Consider the following 20015-nt stretch of genomic DNA (forward strand, 5'->3'; position numbering starts at 1 on the left):
CACATCCTCTCCAGCATCTATAGTCTCCTGATTTGTTCATTTTGGCCACTCTGACTGGCGTGAGGTGATATCTGAGTGTGGTTTTGATTTGTATTTTCCTGATAAGGAGCGACGTTGAGCATCTTTTCATGTGCCTGTTGGCCATCCGGATGTCTTCTTTAGAGAAGTGTCTATTCATGTTTTCTGCCCATTTCTTCACTGGGTTATTTGTTTTTCGGGTGTGGAGTTTGGTGAGCTCTTTATAGATTTTGGATACTAGCCCTTTGTCTGATATGTCATATTTGCAAATATCTTTTCCCATTCCGTTGGTTGCCTTTTCGTTTTGTTGGTTGTTTCCTTTGCTGTGCAGAAGCTTTTTATCTTCATAAGGTCCCAGTAGTTGATTTTTGCTTTTAATTCCCCTGCCTTTGGGGATGTGTCCAGTAAGAAATTGCTACGGCTGAGGTCAGAGAGGTCTTTTCCTGCTTTCTCCTCTAGGGTTTTGATGGTTTCCTGTCTCACATTCAGGTCCTTTATCCATTTTGAGTTTATTTTTGTGAATGGTGTGAGAAAGTGGTCTAGTTTCAATCTTCTGCATGTTGCTGTCCAGTTCTCCCAGCACCATTTGTTAAAGAGACTGTCTTTTTTCCATGGGATACTCTTTCCTGCTTTGTCAAAGATTAGTTGGCCATACGTTTTTGGGTCTAGTTCTGGGGTTTCTATTCTATTCCATTGGTCTATGTGTCTGTTTTTGTGCCAAAATTAAATGAACTTAAATAAAACTATACATTAGGTTCTTTAGTCTCAGTGGCTATATTTAAGTGTTTAATAGGCACATGTGAAAGTGGCTACTGTATAGGATGGCACAGATACAGAAAATGTCCACATTGTAGAAAGTTCTTTTAGATCCCACTATTTTTTTTTTTTTTTTTTATAAATAGTCCACTCTCTTCACCTTCTATCCAAATCATTTTGCATTTTCCTCCCTCTTCAGTACTCCTGAAGTGTCCCTCCCTATACTGGGTCTCCTCACCATACTGCCCTTCTTTCCTTCATTTCCCTGGCTCGCTTTCCTTCTTATTATTTATGAAAATCAACCTTTGGTTGACTCAGATACTACTTCTGTTAGGATTACTTTAGATGGATATAATCCCTTATTTTGATTTCTTTAACACTAATTTTATTCTGTGATATGTTTGTCCTGACCTGTATTTGTCATGTGGCATGTAGAATGGACAGTTATGGTAATTGTGGTATCTTTCCTGTTAAGCTCATTGAAGGTAGAATCTTTGTCTAGTAATCTGGGACATACTAACCATCATAATATAAATAGAAGGAAAGGAGAAAAAACCAAACAGGGACAGATGAAGCTAATGTTCATTGAATGTATTAATTTTAACATACATATTACAAAATCCTCCTATGCACTTCTATATAGATTTTTTTTGCTCTCTTTTTTCAGAACCCTTTTATTTCTATTTTTAAAAAATGTTTATTTATTTATTTTGAGAAAGAGAGAGAGAGAGAGTGAGAAAGGCAGAGAGAGAGGGGCAGAGGGAGAGGGAGAGAGAGAATCCCAAGCAGGCTCCATGCTGTCAGTGCAGAGCCTAACACAGGGCTCAATTCCTTGAATAGTGAGATTGTGACCTGAGCCAAAACTGAGAGTCAGACACTTAACGGAGTGAGCCACCCAGGCGCCCCCAGAACCTTTTCAATTGTCTGTTTGGTCTATCTTCTTATATGTTCCATAGGCTCTTCAAATTCATTATGTCTGAAACTGAACTTCAAAGGGCTCCATTGGTCATAATGAGAAAATTTGGGCCTCAAAAACAAACAAAAAGCCAACAAACAAAAAACCAACCAAGCACACGGTTGAAACACATTTAATGTATACGTATCATATATATCATTATAATAAAAAGAAAAATACCCAACATCTCGCAGGAAACCATTGAAGAACGTAGGGCACTAATTCCTTAGTGTGAAAATTGGCAATTTAAAGGGAAGAATTCAGCATTTACTCTATTTTCTGTATTAATTATACTTTTGGGAAATCAAAGAACCCTTTACAGAAGAATTCCAGCTACGAAATATGGAAAGAATGATAGAAATAGAAGATTATAATTTTGTAACCTTTATGAAAAATTACTGAGTTAGGCAGTAATCATCAATGGATGAGTGTTAAATGGAAGGTTAAATGTGGTTATGGATGTTTTGTTCCTTTACCTAACTTTGCATGCCCCTTTATCTAAATATGCACCTAAATAGTAGAATGTCTTTTAATTTGAGTCTTCTAATGATTAGTTGTAGGATATGCTTTTTGTGACAGGAATACCACAGAAGTGACTTGTGGCCTTTTCAGTGTATCATATCAGAAGACACATGATATTGATTTGTCCCATTACTGATGATATTAACTTTAATCACTTTGCTTAGGAAGTGTGTGTCAAGTTTTCCACTGTAAAATTTCTATTTTCCCCTTTGGAATTAATAAGTATCTTTGAAGAGGTAGTTGAGACTCAGGAATTTCCTGTTAGTCTTCAAACTTTCACTGTATTTTTAGCATTTATTGGTGCTTCTTTCATGAATCAGTTATTACTACGATGGTTATCAACTGGTGATTTTGTAATATGCCCATTTTACCTGTATTTGTTAATTGGCTTTCTAGTATAAGTTTCCTTTTTCTCCATTTATTTATGTATTTATTTTTATAAGTATGGACTCATGATGGTTTTTTAAAAATTCAGTGGGCTGTAAATCATTACTATCCTTTATTTTGATGCTGAAATTATCCCAGATTAGGTCAGTGGGAATACCTTCAAGCTGGTTTCTATGTTCTTTTGACATCTACTCATCATTCTTTAAACACTTTCTTACTTTCTAACATAAAACCATGTTTTATGCTCTTCTTGTGCTTTCCCAGCCCTACCTGTAGAAGTAGTCCTTATTCTTTTTAATGTAGTATTTAGAAACCAAAATCTGGGCATATGGTGTGCTCCCTGATTCTAGATCCTCATAGCAGACAGACCTAGGGGGAAAGCATGTGTGTGTGTGTATACATGCATATGTATCTCTTTCTACATTTATGTCTATATCTTTACCTGTTTCTGTCTATATAAAATTATGAATCCGTTCTGGTACTTCTAATTCTAATCCACTATCACAGGATTCATTCTCTTCTTCCACTTTTCTACATTTGTAACTCCCTTCTCTGATGTTCATAGTTCATGTCTCATTGTTCAAAGTACAATATATTTACTTGTTTACTCAAACATAGAATACACAGAAAGTAGTTTTACAAATGCTGACCTAAAGCTTTTGGGGGAAGCCTCCTACTATTTAGAATTTACAATTCATCTGAAGTTAAAAAAATCTTTAGTCTGAGGGAATATAATTCAAATGCTGTGTTTAAAAGTTACTTTGGTTTCTTCTCTACCCCTCCCATCCCAGTGTGACTGTGTTATACATTTGGAATATAGTTTTGTTAGTATATCATTTTAGAATTTTACCCACCCTGATTGATTTTATTTATGTATTTATATTTACCATAGTTCTAAAAGTTCGAAGTATACCAAAAGATACACTTAAAGAAAAGTCACTCCCATCCCCCATTCCTTCCCTCCTATTTCTAGCTGTTCATCATTCCATTGTGTCCTACCTATCTCCAATAACCAATCTCATGTTTCTAGTATTTCTTTTTGTACAAAAGCATATACATGCAGATGTTATTTCTTTATACACAAAGCAGCATGATATACTCTTTTTTCAAAAAGTTTTATTGAGATACGACTAACATGCAATAATAGTTATCCTTTTCAACCACCACCACTTCTTATTCTAGAACATTTTCATCACCCCAAAAAGAAACTCCATACCCATTAGCAGTCATTCTCTCCTCCCCTCTCTTCCTAGTCTCTGGTAATTTATTATCTGTCTATAACAAATTTGGGATCGGTCTCTATGAATTTGCCTATCTGGATATTTTGTATAAATGGAATCATGCAATCTAACCTGAAAATAATTCTGTCAGTCCATAGACATCTTTCTCATTCTTTTTTATAACTTTCTCTTGTGTGGATATGCTATAGTTTATTAGTTTATTCAACCACTTTCCTATATATGGACATTTAGGTTATTTTCTAGTATGTGGCAGAAATGCTGCAAACGAATGACCTTGTGCATATGCATGTCAGTATTGCTGCAAGTTTATCTTCATGGTAAATTTCTAGAAGTGGGATTGCTTAGTCAAAAGGTAAAGTCACATGTAGTTTGTTATTAATTGCCAAATTTTCCATAAGGGTTGTACTAATTTGCATTCCCACCAGCCATGCATAAGAGTGTCAAAATAGTGTGTTAATTAACAAGTATACTTGTTAATTTTGCCTAGCTGATGGCTGAGAAATGGTATCTGAGTTCATTTCTCTTATTATGAGTAAGATTGAACATCTCTTGTTATGTTTAAAGGCCATTTTTGTATCTTTTTGTGTAAATTGTTAATTTTTTAGTACATTTTTCTTTTAGGTTTATGGTTTTCTTTCCCTTAATTTTTTATAAGTTTTTGTTTAAATTCTAGTTAGTTAAGATATAGTGTAATGTTGGTTTTAGGAATAGAATTTAGTGATTCATCATACATATAATCCGTAGTGCTCATCACAACATGTGCCCTTCTTAATACCCATCACCCATTTAACCCATCTCCTGTCTTTCCCATAATTTTTAAGGATTTAAAAATTCATTAGTGATATTAGCCCTTTATCATGTATTTTATAAATATTTTCTCTGTTAGCTTTCTTTTGACCTTTGTACATTTTTTTTTGCCATACATAATTTTTTTTTTTAATTTTAGAGGGAGAGAGGATGCGAGTCAGGGAGAGAGGCAGAGGGAGAGAATGAGAGAGAAAGGGTCTCAGGCAGGCTCCATGATCAGTACAGAGCTTGATACGGGGCTCAGTCCCATGATCTTGGGATCATGACCTGAGCTAAATCAAGAGTTGGACGCTCAACCAACTGAGCCACCGAGACGCCCCACCATACATAAATTTTTTCGTAGTCGAATACATCCATATTTTCTTCTAAGTATATCTGGGTTTTGAGTCATAGAAAGCCTTTCCTAATACTGAAGTTAAAGGGGAAGCCACCCATGTTTTCTTCAAGTATGCACATATAGTTCATCTTTATTGTTTGTAGATTCTGTATTTGTGAGTTTGCCACCTCACTAAAGTTTATTTGTAACTCCCAAATTAATACTCTTGGTGTTTTTGTAGTCAGTTGCAGATATATGCAGAGTGGAGAAAAATTTGAATCATCCATTGCCCACAGTTACACCTGAGGTTGAAAATGTGATGCTCAGCCTTCTCTCAGCTCTCATATTGTAAACAAGTGTTGTTTTCATATTTTTGTGCTTTTTGTTGGTGATTTTGCTGTTTAAAATGGCCCCTGTGCAGGGGCGGCTGGGTGGCTCAGTCGGTTAAGCGGCCGACTTCGGCTCAGGTCATGATCTCACAGTCCATGAGTTCGAGCCCCGCGTTGGGCTCTGTGCTGACAGCTCAGAGCCTGGAGCCTGTTTCAGATTCTGTGTCTCCCTCTCTCTGACCCTCCCCCGTTCATGCTCTGTCTCTCTCTGTCTCAAAAATAAATAAACGTTAAAAAAAAAAAAAATTTAAAATGGCCCCTGTGCAGTGCTCTCCAGCGTTCCTAAGTACAAGCAGGTTGTTATGGGCCTCATCAAGTATTATAACAGATAAGCTTATTTTAGGCATGAGTTACATAGTTTTGCTGACAGTTCAGTGTTAATGAATCAACAGCATATATTAAATATGATGTCTTTAAACAGAAGCACACATAAAGCAAGGTATGTATTGGTTGATTGATGAAAATATTATGACCAGAGGCTTGGGGAACCTAATTCTGTATTTTCCCTAGGAAAAGGATTCAGTATTTGCTAATTCAGTGTTTGTGGAGACTTTGTAGAACATAACTGATGTGAATAATAAAATTGACTCTAGTTTTATATTTTACATTTCAATCTCTGATCCTTTTGGGGTTTATTTGTGTGAATGATTTGATGTATGGATCTAGTTTTATGTTTTTCCAAATGACTAAACAGTTGTCTCATCACTGTTTATTTATTTTAAAAATCCATCTTTGTTCCACTGAGATGCCACCAACTTGAGATTACTGAGTTTTATATGCATTTCGGTCTGGCTTTGGACTCTATTCTACTTCATGGTCTGTCTATTCATGTACTAATACTACATGTTTTAATTATAGAGGTTTTATATTATATTCTAATGTTTGGTAGGGTGGTTGCCTTTCATACTTTTTCTCTTTCAGTGTTTTCCTGGCTATTTTTGCCTGTTTATTTTTCCATTTCAATTTTAGTCTCAGGTTGTCCAGCTCCCCTAGAAAAGGTTATTGGTGTTTTTATTAGAATTGCATTAAATTTATAAGGTAATTCAAGGTGAACTGATAATTTTATGATGTTGAATCACCCTAGCCAAGAATACCAGATATCTTTTTATCTGTTCACATCTACTTTTGTATCTTTCAAGAGTGTCTTAAAGTTTCTTTCATATAGGTTTCACACATTTCTTGTTAATTTATCCCTAAGAATACTTTCTTATTTGTTGTTATATTTAGTAGAATTTGTTCTTCCACTTTATCCTTTAGCTGTTCAATATGCTTATACTTGAAGGCTATTGTTTTTTGTATTTTAATTTTATAACTTACTACATCATTGAATTCTTTTATTGTTTTCAGTTTATATTATTGATTCTCGAGGGTTTTCGATGTAACCCTATTACATTATCTGAAAATAAAGGTTATTTTACTTTTTTTCCCCCAATTTATAAGCCTCTTGCCTATTTCACTGGCTAATACTTTCAGTTCAGTGTTGAACAGTAGTGGAGATAGTGAGCATCCTTACCCTGCATCTGATTTTAGTGGATATGTCCTAGCATTTCATTGTTAAGTAAGATGTTGGCTTTAGGACTAAAGTATATATTATTTACATAAAATTAGTGGATGATGCTTTAATTTTAATATAGTAAGACTGTGAGAGTAATTTCTCATGGTGCTGGCAAGATCTTGGTGTCTGAATAGAGAAAGGAAATGGAGTTGAAAGGGACAGAGGTAGGAAGCAAGTAAGAAAGGAAAAGCCTTTAGAATAATCAGGAAAACTGCTCATTGGGGAAGAGGATGCAGTTTTTTAAAATGTTTATTTATTTATTTGGAGAGAGAGCAAGTGCATGGAAGCAATTAGGGGAGGGGCAGAGAGAGGGAGAGAGAGAGAATCCCAAACAGGCTCCACACTGACAGCACAGAGCCTGATGCAGGGCTAGATCTCACAAGTTTTGAGATCATGATCTCAGCTGAAATCAAGAGTTGGACGCTTAACTGAGTCTCCCAGGCACCCCAAGAGGATGCTATTCTTAATGATACCATATTTCATTATTCATTTGGTTAGTCAAAGACTCAATATCTGTTTGCAGAATAAGCAGTAGAAATAATTCTAGAAATACTGTATCCACTCTGCCTCTACTATCTTTCTGGCTTTTGCTAGCAGCCTGAGTAAATAAAATAGTTACTTACATTGTTCTAATAACCCTGAGAATTGATCTTTGTCTCATTTCTGCAATTCTAGTTTTTCCAGAAATCAAGTATGATTTTCAGTGCTTACTACAGCAATAGTATATGTTTATCAAATGCCTCCTATTAGAATGCCTTCTATTAAAATATGTATATATGTGTACACACACACACACACACACACACACACACACACACACACACACACACACATTTTTCCCATTTCCTAGTCTGGGTGTAGTATAGCTTCAAGTGAAATTTAATCCAGAGAAATCAAATAATTTCATCAGGACTTAGTTTTCTTTCTCTTGATCTTTTGTTTCTACTTCCTTCAGCATTAACCTCATTCTTAGGGTCTGCTTTTGGCAAAACAGCTTTAGACCTATGTCGTCTCCTCTTTGTAGCTCCTATACAAGTTCTTGGGGTTTGTTTTGATCAGACTAGCTTGGTCATATGCCTGCTGTGGCTGGGAGGATCTGGTGCCCCTGCTGGACCTGGGTGGCACACTCCACCCCTACTCTTGGGGATATAGCCCCTCCCACAACACATGGTCTGAGAATCTGGGGTTTTCCAGAAGAAATAGGGTATATTTATTAGAAGTGGGGATCAGATGCTAGTCAAGCAAAAGCTGCAACTGTTTGTTGCAATACCTGAGTCAGGTTTACTGGATAGATTTGAGTTTAATAGTGAATGGAAAAATTGTGGTACTTTAGAGAAAGGAAAGGACCTGAATGAATTTTTTAGGAATAGACTCCTTACTACTTGCTGTCTCTCCTACTTTAGCAATAGCGTACTATTTTTTCCAGAACTGTTTCCTTTAGTTTTATTGGCTTCTATCATCCTTGCTGGAGGGAAATGACATCAGGCAAATAGTGTGAAGGAAAATAAGCATAAGGGTCTTATTTTCCTGCACTTTAGGTCCTGCCTACCAGACTACTGCCAAAGACACATAAAAGCCTTACCCCAACTTTCCTCTTGACTTTAGGGGGTGGAATGTGTCATTCTTACATAACACATAGAATATTTATCAAATTATATACTTCTACCACAGGAGTTTGATTCTCTTTGTTAGTATTGTCTAAAGTTACAACATGTAAAGTCTCTATCCTTACTCTCTAAGCTTGCCAATGCAAAAAAAGTAATATTTCCTTTTGGAGCCTGAAGCTTTTTTCCTTCTTAGTTCTTACTTAAGGAGAATATGTAATTTAGAGATTTGAATAGGAATAGAGAAAGTAGCCAAAACCTTTTCAGTAGTCCAGTTAAAATACATAATAGCATGTGTTTAAAGTAAATCTTTGGAAGAAAGATTGGAAAATCCTGGAAAAAGTAAATATACTGTGTACCTCAAAGGCATGCCTTGCTAAGTAGAAGTGGGAGGAAGCAGTACATATCCTACCAGGGGGTCAGAGATTCTTACTTAGAAGTTTCTCTGGCAACCTTGTTCCCATCTAGGTAGTTGAGGAGCTCAAAGAAGTTTCCAGTCTTCCTTCATCTGCTGGCTTTTGTGTTGAGTTAAATGCCATCACATTCTACAGCCTGACACATTTGCATAAACATTTTCCCTCTGAATTTATACAAAGGAATGTATTTTTCCCTTTGTTAGAAATATAAGAAAGAACGCCTTCAGACTTGGAAGTCTATGGAGGATTTACCTCATTTTAATCACAGATATATCAAGGAACATTCTAAATTAAACATGTAGACTTTGGTAGCAGGCCAGCATGGGTTCTAACTAGGTTTTTCATGTTTTGGATGTGTCTCCTTGACAAGTTAATCTCTGTAGGCCTCACTACTTTCATATATATAAAAGTTACTCATTCAACAAATATTTATTATTAGTCATTCTTCAATGTGTTAGGGATACATCAGTGAACAAAACAATGAAGATCCCTTCTTTTGTGCAGCCTGCATTCTGGTGGGGGAAGAAGCAATAATCAGAAACTGTATGCTAAAGATATTAACTGCTGTAAGAAAAGAACAAGTAGAGCAGGGTCAGGGAGAAATGAATTAAGGAAGAGAGCAGGTGCAGAATTAGGCGTTGTTAGGGTTGGCATCATTGAGAAGGTGACATTTGAGCAAAGACTTGAATGAGGCTTTAAAAGGCTCCCTCTGGTTGCTGTCTTGAGAACAGGCTGTAGGGGGCTAAGGATAAAGCAGAGAAAATTGTTCCGAGGCTTTCATAGTAACCTAGGTGAGAGATGATGGTGACTTATCAATGGAGTAGCACTGAAGATGATGAGTGGTTGAATTCTGTATAGATTTTGGAGGTTCGGCCAACAAGATTTTCTGATGGGTTGGGATATGTTGTTTGAAACAAAGAGAGGAGCCTAGACTTTTGGTCTGAGGAACTGGATGTTTAGAATTGCTATCAACTGACAAGAGGAAGACGGGTAGAGCGTGTTTTAGGGGGAAGATCAGGAGTGCAGTCCTGTATAAATTGAATTTGAGATATTTAAATATGGTGAATAGTAACCATTTAGTATAGAACCTGACATAATTATCTCTGTGAGGTAGAGAATATATTCTTACATGAAACAAGAATAACAGGTTGCAAAAGGGATATTCAGAGAAAAGGAGCTCATAGAATATAACAGAAGAACTTAAAAAAATAATAAATCAGGAGATTGAGGAAATCTCCTAGAAAATAAAAGTCAAAGAGATGCACAAATATTAGACAAATGTTAAAAATACAGCAAATTCATGTAGGAGGTCTAACTTTTTTCTAGTAGGACATTCAAAGAGAGAGGCCAAAGGAAATGGAAGGAAAGAAATTATCAGTGAAATGATAGAAGAAAATTTTCCAGAACTGAAGGTCATAAATTTGTGGATTGAAAGTGCTCAACACTATGAATGGGGAAAAAAAGTACTACCTGGACATTTCAGAGCACCGGAGAGTAAAAACAAGTCACAAAGAAAGAAAAGTAATACTGGAAGCTAATAAACACTGGAGTAGTGCCTTCAAAGTTCTGAGGGAAAATTATCACAAACATCTATTTCTTTATCTATACAGTTGGTTATGAGGATGGAAGGCAGCTACGCTCACCACTGTACCACTAACACACACTGATTACGAGGGTAGAGTAAAGTTATCTTCCAACATGCAAGGTCTCAAAAAATGTATCTCCTATACATCCTTTCTCAGGAAGCAACTGAATGATCGACAAGAGAGGTAAGACTTGAAAGAGACATGAAAGAAAAAAGAAGACATGAAATCCAAGCAAAGCAGGGATATAGTATTGGAGAGAGATAAACGAAATCCTAGGATGATGGTAAAAGAATGTTCAGGATGTCAGCTGACAGCGGGTTTAGAGATGACCAGTACAGATTGGAGCAGGGGGAGATAAGATCCAGGGAAGAGGGCACTAAGAAACAAATTGAACTGATACATGACATGTTTGACCATTCTGAAAGAGTTTCATAGTTCTTTCAGAGATTTAGGGACTAAGACTCTTCTAAACTTAAAGGAACTTACACTGTAGTAAGGGGTACACACAAGTAAATAGGTTTGTAAAGTTTATTACTCTCTTCCTAGACCACTCATAGTTAGAGGCTTAGAAGTCTAATATTTAACTCCTTAAACATCTGTAATTGAACTGGCAAACCAACAGCTTGGTACTGACTTTTGGGTTGGCCTAAGAATAGTCCCTGCAACACTAGAAAAGAAAGCTTAATTTGTTTTATCTTTTTCTTTTTCAGAGGATGGACAGGGGAAAACCGTTTTTTATTTTTAGTTGAAAGAACTTAAAATTTATATATACATTTATCAGCACTTAACTGTTTTTATTTTTTCTATGTATGGCACTATCATATTTATAAGAATATCTTGTTTTTAACATGGCTGTGTAGTAGTGTGAAGGAAAAAACTTTCAGTTGTTAATTTTAGGTATAAAAAGCAACCACAAAAAATTTTTTTTAATGTTTACTTATTTTTGAGAGAGAGAGAGAGAGGGAGGGAGGAAGAGAAAGAGAGAGCATGAGTGGGGGAGGGGCAGAGAGAGAGGGAGACACAGAATCCGAAGCAGGCTCCAGGCTCTAAACTGTCAGCACAGAGCCTGACATGGGGCTCGAACCCACGAATTGAGAGATCATGACCTGAGCTGAAGTTGGACGCTTAACTGACTGAGCCACCCAGATGCCCTGGAACCAAATTTTTTATATAATCATTTCTTTTACATTTCTCAGATGACTTATGTTCTCCCAATAATCTTTTCTTTTCCTTATGGAATTCTTTGCTATGAAGTTATTTTGCAGTTGGAGATTGATTAAAAGCAAATTCAAATTTTACTATTTGAAGAATGTGGCCTAATTAATTATAAACCTATTTGATATAAACTTTGCATTTTTTCTTTTGTATACTTTGGCTGTAACATAAAATATGGCAGTTTTGTGTCCGTTTGTATCTCATATAAATATGGAGCCATGTTTATATCTCATCTGCTTTCTCATTTGGTCTGTTAATAGATAAATAGAGTGGGTATATAAAGGAAAAACTGCAAGGAGAGAAAAAGATAATCTAAATGAGGATTATTACTTTGAAGTTTTACTATTGTGTAAGATTTTATGGTAGTTGAGTTCCTATAATATATGGTCATCTAGGGGTCTGGGCACATTAGTTAATCCACTCAACAAACATTGATAGGGCACCTGCCATATGTTAGGCTCTGTGCTATGTCCTGGGAATACAGGACAAGTTAGGGTGTCACTCTTGCCCTCTAATAATTCTCAGTCTCAAAGAAAGAATTTTGACATATAAACAAGTAAATGTGATAAAAAAGAAGGTTAAAAGTGCTCTACATGATATTTAGCCACATACATAAAGAGAAAAGGTCATCTTAAGAAAAGTAGGTATTAAGAGGAACAGAGGTGAAGATGTAATACTACTTGTGGAAATAGCAACATTTCTGTTTGTAGTGTAGAGTAAGATGAAAGACTGGGAAAGCATGAGAGCCCTTTCATAAAGCCGGTGTGCAATGCTCAGGAGTTTAATTGGTTCCTCCTAGAACAGTGTTTCTCAAATTTGTGTGATCATAAGTATGACACAAGGGTTAAGTATCAAATAAACAAAAAATAAATTCATAAACTTCACCCCAGGCCTGGAAAATCTGAATCCTCAGAGGAGGGCTGGGAATCTGTGTTTTTAACAAGTGCTCTGGTAGTTCATTACGGTAACCGATTTATTGAGCAAGTTCAATTTATTAGGATATAAGTATTGTTTTCCAAATTTTCTGTGTGAGACTTCAAGCAAGAACTTGAAGACTTCAAGCAAAAACTTTCATGTGTTTGTATATGTGTGTTTGTATAGGAGTATGTATATAAATATATACATAAATAAGCATGTTGTTATTAAAATAGTCTAGACCAGCATAAAACTTTGGGAAGTATATCCTCCCAGTGCAGGCTAGAGCTGTGACTCAGGCTGCTTGTGGTCTAGCTCAGAGGTAGTGCGTTCATTCTCCTTTTCAAAATCCAGGCCTTCCATGTTGGCAAGAGAGTACGGGAATAGGGGAGAAGGGGTCTTCAGAGTGGTTAGTAGAGAGCAGTGTTCTAAATCTAGTTCTGCCAGATAGTGGTGGCCTCCACCAATGTGGTGATCTTAGCATAGATGATTGTTTCTTTAAGTAGTGGCCAAGTTCATCTGGATCCCTTCTGTCAATGAGAAGTGTAATCATGGCTTCTCCCACTGGTTCCTGCTGGTGGTCCATTCTTCACAGGGTGGATGTACCCCCGGGATCCTTCTTTCCCCATCTTTCTTTTACGTCATGCTTCTGCACTTGGGAACATTGGAACTGGTAAAGCCCTCTTATGTGCCTGCTGAGGGCCCCAGTCCTTTTCTTAGAAGGCAAGCCAAATACTCTACCATTCTGTTTTGGGGTTTTGGCTTTGGGCATGGACTAATCTAGCTAGCCCTCTTGTTTCAGAAACTTCAGACGGTTAACTACATGTATCTCTATGTGTAGGTGCATATAGGTCCCGCAGCTCAGAAGCAGCCAACCTGGGACCGTGCTGACAGTTTCTCCTTCTTGCAGACATCTTCATCTCCCAACCTCTATCACCATTCTCTCGAAGTACCCACTTTTTAGTGATACCCCTATGAGGTCAAACTGCCAGGCTCTCCTTTGCTTTGCCTTAGTTCTGCCCTGGGAAGGTTGATTGGATGCACCAGCCAGTTTTGTTACTTCTTAGCAAACCTCAGGGGGAGCTAAATGGACATAATTTTTAGTGCTTTCCCTCAGATTGGGCATTTACTGCCTCTGGCTCTCACCTGTGGGCCTTTGTCACTGATTCTGGGACACTAGGACAATGTCACTTAATATCTTGTAAATTATGATCAGGTAAGTTTAGGAAACATTATCACAAGTAGAGGAAAATATCAGATTTGTATTTTATAGTTTTTAAAGTATAATTTAAATAAAATATCTCAATAGATTGTATCTTTGCTAATTCTTCCAGAATTAAAGTAACATAATTTGTTTGCTTTAGGGAAGGAAAAAAAGTAAATATATGTATGACTATGAATCTTTGTAGAGTATCAACATCGGTAGTTCCTGACAACTTGGTTGTAGATATGAAAAGACAATTCAGTGTATCTGATAACTGCCAGAAGACTAACAGAAGAACTGGAATTCACTGATGTTTCTTGGTTAACTTCAGGTTTTCCAGTTTTATTATCTGATACCTTCTAGATAAAAGGAGCTTAATTGAAGAGGGCATCTTTTGGGATGAGCACTGGGTGTTGTATGGAAACTAATTTGACAATAAATTTCATATAATAAAAAAAACAAATAATGATCATAAATAAATAAATAAATAAATAAATAAATAAATAAATAAAAGGAGCTTAGACCACTAGGTGGAGCTTTATAATTAGAAAATGTAAATGCTCTAACACTGGGCTCAATCTAGCAAAACAATGGCCACTCAGAGCAGCTGGTGGCCTTCTGAAGACATAGGTTTAAAGTAAAAGAGGAAAGAAGGAAAGAACAGATGAAGATAAAAGAGAAAAGAAGTAGAAGGGCAAGAAAAGGGAAAAGAAGAAAGGAAACAGGCATATTGTTAAGGAATAAGTAAAATGGCATTTGTTGCTGATTTCTTTTTTTGATTATTCATTTATTTGACATGTATTTAATGAGAGTCAAAGAATCTGGCTTAGGATACCATGGTTAAGAAGATGTTTTTCCTACTTTCTGAGAGTTATAGGTAAAGGGAGCTTAGACTTTTTTTTTTTTTTTTTTTAATGTAGGCTCTAAACCCAGTATGGGGCTTGAACTCCCAATACTGAAATCAAGAGTTTCATGCTCTACTGACTGAACCAGCCAGGTGCCCCTATAGGTAAAGGGAGCTTAAAATATCTGAATTTAAAATCTTGACCCCTTCTTTGTAGAGTATATGTTAAATAACATGGAAATGAATATTTTCTAATTTTAGTTTTGTTTCTTTCATATCCTCAATGTCATTCTCCTATCAGAGTGAACCTTTCCTGGAAGTAAAAAAAAAAAAAAAAAAAAAGGTACCCTTAACGATGTATTTGAAAATTAGCTACTTAGGGGCTAGTAATTCAGGCACCTAGAGCATGCAGTTCATTACTCGTCTCTTATTAATGGGATGGGGGTCCTTAAATGTGTTGAATGAATAGTAGGATCAGATGGGGACCTCAGTAATCTGTCTCCTGATTAGAGTTTACAAACTTCCTTGCCCTTTGTAGAATTCACATTTCTGAGTTTGAACACTTTCCTGACAGCACCATACACCCTCCTCCCCTGGAGCACACCATTGTCATGGCCTGTTTATAGGGCATTCTGTGTTTCTCCATAATGGTGAATTGTTTTATGGTAGAGTCTGTGTCTAATTTAATTCATTTATGTAATCCCAGCATTTGGCAGGTGTGAGTGCTCAAAAATTTTTGGTTGAAAAAATGAATAAATCTTAGTTGTAGTGCACTTGGTGTAAGATAGGTTTATCCTGGAATCCTTTCTGAGAGAGTTAATTTTTGGATATACCAGAAAGACTTTCCCTTAATGCTTTTCACACATAAAAGAGTGTGTGGACAATTACTTTGAAGTTTAAGATATAGTGCACTTTCAAAGATAACCAGAAGATATACCAGTCATAAGATAGGGATGGTCTTGTATGTAATACCAATTCTGTAAATACGACTCTTAAATTTTAATGTGAATTCTTTTGCTTTGCCTGGATAAATAGCCCAATTTTAGTTCTCTATTTCAAAAATGATAGGGACTGATGACATCTATTATTTACTACTTCAGGCTCTAGGGCTTGCTGAGCGCTTTATGTTATAATGAGTATAGGAACTAAGTTAAGGTTGAGTAAAGGAATAAAAGATAGGAAGAGAGGGGAATTTCACTGCAGGTGAATTCTACATCAGAGGTTAGTGTCAGTAGATCATCTATTTGTTGAATGCCAGAGCTTTCATATTCAAGAATATGTATTAGAAAATAGATATACCATTATAGACCTCATAACGCTTGCTATGTTAAAAAGAACAAAAAGCCGGGGCGCCTGGGTGGCTGAGTAGGTTGGGTGACCGACTTTGGCTCAGGTCATGATCTCACAGTTTGCAAGTTCAAGCCCCGCATCGGGCTCTCTGCTGACAGCTCAGAGCCTGGAGCCTGCTTCGGATTCTACCTCTCTCTACCCCTCCCCTTCTCACTCTCTGTGTCTTTCTGTCTCTCAATAAACATTAAAAAAATCTTTTTTAAAAGAACAAAAAGACTTCAAATAACAGAAATGTTTTTTAAATACCTTTTTTGAGGTATAATTCACATACCATACAATTCATCCTTTTAAGGTATGTAATTTAGTGTTTTTTTAAAAGCATATTCACAGATTTGTGCAACTCTACCACACCTTTTCATCACCCCAAAAAGAAACTTCATACCTAATCAGTCACTCTCCATTTCCACATCCTTCCAGTTCCTGGCAACTACTAATTTTTTCTTTTTTGTCTCTATGGATTTGCCTAGGCTGGAAATTTTGTTAAAATGCAGTCACACAGTATGTGGCATTGATGACTGGCTTCTTTTCACTTGGCATAATGTTTTCAAAGTTTATTCATATTGTAGCATGTTATCAATACTATCAGTACTTCATTCCTTTTCATTGCCAAGTAATCTGCCATTGTATGGATATGCCTCATTCATCAGTTGATAGATATTTGGTTTGTTTATACTTTTTGGCTATTATGAATAGTGCAGTTATGACTAGGCATGTTCAAATTTTTGTGTGTACAGATGTTTTCATTTCTCTTGATTATATACCTAGGAGTAGAATTGCTGAGTCATATAGTAGCTCCGTGTTTAACATTTTGAGGAGCTGCCAAGCTGTTTTCCAAAGTGGGCTTACCATTTTCCAATCTCATCAGCAATGATTGAGAGTTCTAATTTTTCCATACCCTCGCCAACACTTGTCTTTTTAAAATTTTATTTTAATTATGACCATCATAGTAATAGGTATGAAGTGATATCTCCTTGTGTTTTTTAAAAATGTTTATTTATTTATTTTGAGAGAGAGCCTGTGCATATGCACTTGTGCAGGAGTGGGGTAGGGGCAGAGGGAGAGAGAGGGAGAGCGAGATTCCCAAGCAGGCTCGATGCTCAGTGCAGAGCCCAAAGTGCGGCTCGATCCTATGACTATGAGGTCATGACTGAGTCTAAATCAAGAGACAGACACTTAACCAACGGAGCCACCCAGGCACCCCTCTTTGTGGTTTTGACTTGTATTTCCCTAATGACTAAAGATGTTGACAGTCTTTTCGTGTGCCCATTAACCTTCGTATGTCTTCTTTGGAGAAATGTCTATTGAAATCCTTTGCACATTTTATTTATTTATTTATTTATTTATTTTAATGTTCTTTTATTTTTGAGACCAAGAGAGACAGAGCACAAGCGGGAAGGGGCAGTGAGAGAGGGAGACACAAAATCCGAAGCAGGCTCCAAGCTCTTGAGGTATCAGCACAGAGCCTGAAGTGGGGGGGCTCAAACCCATGAACCATGAGATTATGACCTGAGCCAAAATTGAATGCTTAACTGACCGAGCCACCCAGGCACCCCGTTTTTTTTCCTTTGCATATTTTAATGTTTTTATTTCTTATTTTTGATGGAGAGAGAGAGACAGAGCATGAGTAGGGGAGGGGCAGAGAGAGAGGGAGACACAGAATCTGAAGCAGGCTCCAGGCTCTGAGCAGTCAGCACAGAGCCCAACGCAGGGCTTGAACTCACAAACCATGAGATTATGACCTGAGCCAAAGTCGGACGCTCAACCAACTGAGCCACCCCGGCGCTCCTCCTTTGCACATTTTAAATTGGATTGTTTGTCTTTTTATTATTGAATAGTTAAGGCTCATTCTATATTCTGACTCTAAGTCCCTTATCAGATATTTGATTTTCAAGTATTTTCTCCCATTCTGTCTTTTCATTTCTTGCTTCTTTGAAGCACAGATATATTTATATACATATAAATGCAATATTTATAATATGATGAAATAAGGTGGTTTGGATTTATTGCATTGTGTGTGTTTGGTTGTATTAGGTAGCTTGTCGTTAAGGGGATGAACAAGGATTCCAGCAGTTGTCTTTTTTTTTTTTATTTTTTTTATTTTTATTTAAAAAAATTTTTTTTCAACGTTTTTTATTTATTTTTGGGACAGAGAGAGACAGAGCATGAACGGGGGAGGGGCAGAGAGAGAGGGAGACACAGAATCGGAAACAGGCTCCAGGCTCCGAGCCATCAGCCCAGAGCCTGACGCGGGGCTCGAACTCACGGACCGCGAGATCGTGACCTGGCTGAAGTCGGACGCTTAACCGACTGCGCCACCCAGGCGCCCCCCAGCAGTTGTCTTTACTAATATTCAAAGCTGTTCCATCAATCAGTATGGAATACAATTATAGGAAGCCAAAAAAGAACAAGCTACTAAGAGCAAAATATAATGTCCTCTAGCATATATCACACCTGTCTCCTACTGTCTTTTTTTTTTTTAACGTTTAATGTTTATTTTTGAGAGAGAGAGAGAGACCGTGCAAGCAGGGGAGGGCAGAGAGAGAGTAAGACACAGAATCTGAAACAGGCTCTAGGCTCTGAGCTGTCAGCACAGAGCCCAACATGGGGCTTGATCTCATGACCCATGAGATAATGACCTGAGCTGAAGTCGGATGCTTAACTAACTGAGCCATTCAGGTGCCCCCTTCTTACTGTCTTTATGCTATCCTAGTTACAAACCAGTATAAAAATGCTAGGAGTTGAGAGGCGCCTGGGTGGCTCAGTGGGTTGAGTGTCCGACTTTGGCTCAGGTCATGATCTCACGGTTTGTGGGTTCGAGCCCCGCCTTGGGCTCTATGCTGACAGCTCAGAGCCTGGAGCTTGCTTTGGATTCTGTGTCTCCTTCTCTCTCTGCCCCTCCCCCACTTGCACTCTGTGTCTCTCTCTCTCTCAAAAATAAATAAATATCAAAAAAAAAAAAAAAAGAAATGCTAGGGGTTGAGATGGTGAGAACAGAATAGTTGTTTCCTTCTTTTGTGACTCAGGCAAGATATACTCTCAGAAATATAACCAAAAATAAAATTAAAAAAAAGGACCAACTGGTTCCAGCGGGAATGATAGTAGTTCTACTTTTGTAGAAAGTCACCATCAAATAAATGCCCTCACAATTGATTGACATCATAGTGTTACAAGCTGTTGTTTTTCTTTGACTTGTATAGTGAGAGTAACCCTTTGGTTATAAAACTCATATTTAGATGGAGGCTGGCAGATAGGTGGAGAAAATGGAGTGTGTCTTTGTCTCAGTCTAAGTGGAGATGTTTCACCATTAGTAATTGAGCAGGTGAACTGCTTTGATGAACGTGGAGTGGCACACTGAGATGATTTTTGCAGTCATTTGCCCATCTCTTTGACCAGTCTCTCCCAGTAGTCCATTTGAAAGTATTAGTTCTCTTATCACATCTTTATCTTGATACCAAAATGCAGTGGTAATAGTGAAGACATCTTAAAGTTGGCTGAGATAAATTAGGAAATGGTCATATCTGGTAAATGATAGGCACAGATGAGTGATTTTTTTTCTTTTTTCCTTTTTCTTTTTTTTTGCATTAAGTGTTTGAAATAGAGCACTAAAAGCCTTGTGAGAAAGATGTTCATCTCCTCAAGGTTTTTCCCTGGAATGCTATCAAGATCAATACAGATTCCTGACTAAAATTTCTCAGCTGTATTTGTGAAAAGCTGTGGGTTTTGTAGACTGGCCTGTGCTGCAGTGTTTTAACATTTTTTTAATTTTCATTTTTTACAATATAAGAACTAATTCTGGACTACAGATAGCTATGTGACAGTTCCCTAAACTTTGCTTCCTAAAGTATAACCGTTAAACCTTTTGTGGTAACATTGCAGTTGTCTCTTAAGAAAGATCTTCTAGATTGAGGTCTTATGACTGCTTAAGTTCTTCAGGA

At 37.0% G+C, this 20015-nt stretch overlaps 1 protein-coding gene across 4 annotated transcripts in view; it reads left to right on the forward strand.

The window, feature by feature from the left end:
• Nucleotides 1–20015, forward strand: part of RAD51B (RAD51 paralog B) — a 640959-nt gene that overhangs the window by 72815 nt on the left and 548129 nt on the right. The gene's annotated exons all lie outside the window — the stretch shown is intronic.

The sequence above is a fragment of the Panthera leo genome, chromosome B3 (genome assembly GCF_018350215.1).
Source record: "Panthera leo isolate Ple1 chromosome B3, P.leo_Ple1_pat1.1, whole genome shotgun sequence".
NCBI lineage: Eukaryota > Metazoa > Chordata > Mammalia > Carnivora > Felidae > Panthera > Panthera leo.